The sequence below is a fragment of the Otolemur garnettii genome, unplaced genomic scaffold (genome assembly GCF_000181295.1).
Source record: "Otolemur garnettii isolate 467f Iridium unplaced genomic scaffold, OtoGar3 scaffold00007, whole genome shotgun sequence".
Lineage (NCBI taxonomy): Eukaryota > Metazoa > Chordata > Mammalia > Primates > Galagidae > Otolemur > Otolemur garnettii.
Window position 1 is genome coordinate 1,759,825 of NW_003852402.1, and position 2,617 is coordinate 1,762,441.

Here is a 2,617-nt window from a genome sequence, read left to right on the forward strand (position 1 = left end):
AATTGCTTATCAATATGGAAAATTACATCATTATTTTATATCAGACTCAAAAATAATATCCAGATGGATTGGAAACTAAATGTCAAAAAGCAAAGTTTAAAATGTGTAGAGGAAGAGACCTCTTTTGATAGCAAAATAATGGACAAAACAACCTGCTCTAATATACTTCAGAAACGAGGATGAGGTATAAAATACATGCTTTAAAATGTTAGTCTTTACTCAAAAATAGTAAAAAAAAAAATCTTCAGAAATAAAAGAGATAATAATAGGAATGTGTAAAGCAGACTTTAAAAACATCGGTTGCCCTTCAAGGCATCTGCTGGTTAAAGCGATGTGCAGTTTGAATTCCCAACAACCGCATGGGACCCCAGGTGAGGAGATGAATGGGGTCACTGCCTGCGATTGGAGGACTCAGAGGGCAGCCCTCAATGAAAGCAGGAGAGAAGAAAATCTTTCCTGCAAAGGAGACTGCAGGGGCATCTGCCCTGCCTCAGCGGCTGTTCTGAGGTCTGGCGGATGCTTCTTTAAAAGCCCAGACCTTCAGGAGGTTTAGGCCTTGGGTTCTCTGCATAGTTGCAAAAACACTTATTTGATAACAGGCCCAGGTCACAGGTGGCGGGTCCTGGCTGAGGGGAATGTGGTATTTAACATGGCTACAACCCAGCACTCAGGCCTGAGAACCCGCTGGGAACTACCCACTGACAACAGAACAACCTCACAGAAACACCAGGACGGCCAGCCAAGGAGACAGAACAGCACTGCTCCTGTCCTGCAGAGACTCCAGACTCGGGGATTTGCAGATATGGAGTATAAATAAGTGCGTTTCATGTGTTTAAACGTGAGAGAGGACACAGCATGGCAGAGAACAAGAACCCTGGAAGGGAGTGCTTGCTGTGGAGACAGACAGAGGACTGGTGGTCCCAGAGGCCAGCAGGGTGGGGGAGGTGAAGATGGGCTGATGAATATAGATGCAAATAAAGCAGAACCCCTGTAAGCTGACCACTCAAGGGGCTGTAACAAACTGCTCCACACACAGTGGGGTCACCACAAGGAACGAGGCCTGCTGTTCTGACAGGCATGTGTGGGGCATGTCCAGTCTACGAAAATTAGGTCAACTGACGGAGGTGGTCAGTGTAGGCAGGGGGTCAGCCCTGGAGGTTCGACTACATGCTCAGCTGGGAGGAGTGAGACCTGGTGTTCAGGACGTCAGTAGGTGACCATAGCTAACACTGCACATTTCAAAATAGCTAGGAAGGAATAATTAGTATGTCCCTAGAATGAGGCAAGACAAACATTTAAGGGTATGGCCATCCCAATTATGCCAGACTGACTATATGAATGTATCGTATCCCATGTACCCTGAAACTGTGTACATCTGACATGTATCAATAAAAATAAATTAAGTTAAATTTTAAAATAAGAGCTTAGTTGGGAAAAAAATAGTTATAGCTAGAAATGAAATGTCCATTATGTATCTTATGACTGTCTATACCCAGGGTTAAGCTCCCACTTACAAGTGAGAATGTGTGATACTGGATTTTCCATTCCTGAGATACTTCACTTAGAATACCAGCCTCCAAGTCCATCCAAGTCGCTGTGAAAGACGTCATTTCGCTCCCCTTTTTGACTGAGTAGTCTCCGTGGTATCTGCTGTAGAACCTCCATAGCTGACCACCTCCTTAGGTCGACATAATTTTCATAGACCAGACATGCACCACGTGTACTCAACGGGACACTGACCTCTGTCTGTTGACCACCACTCTTAAGCTGTATCTTGACCACTTGGACAGTGACACGCAATATTGATTTTACTCCCTAAGTTGGCCAGTTGAGGCCACGCCACAGCAAGGGGTGGAAAGTGTGGGCTTTCCCCATTGTTGTGTTATTTTTTTCTTTAATATAAGTTCTTTTGTTACGTTTTATTATCATCACATGTTGGATTAAACCTAATGTCCTATTATCACATGTTGTGGGAGATTTCTTCACCATCAAAGACTGGTCTGAATTCTAAGTACATCTTAGAATTACTGAAAATTTCAAAGTTAATGAGACATTATGGCCCAAAGGAAAGAACTCTAAGAGCTGACTTTGAAGGAAAAGGTTGATCTTCTATGTTTCCTGGGAAGCAGCAGCCAAAGAAAGATTGTGGAACATTTGGGGGTTGGCAAGACACAGTTAGCAACATCCAGAAATGTAAACGTGAGGCCTGGCGAGAGACGGTGAGGAAAGTGGAGACCGACAGCGGAGAGGAAACGACCCTGGACGCGGCAGTGAAGCCACATCAAGCTGGTTCACACAAATGAGGGCAGTCAACACCTGAATCTCCAGGCTGATGATCCAAGAAGTTGGTAAAAAATTTGCCCAGGAATTCAGGGTGGTGGATTTCCAAGCATTGAGCGCCTGGTTTGAGAAATGTAAACTGTGACGTGAGGTCTCCCTGAAAGTCCTGTGTGGTGAATCCAATGAGGTTCCAGGGCAAGTTGTGGAAGAGTCCATCAAGAAGTTCCTGGACTTCACCAGAGGCTTCAGAGGCAACGACGATGCCTCGACATTGACCAGTGTGGACTCTTACAAGGCAAGGCCTGACAGGAGCTTTGTGGTGAAGGGAGACACGTGT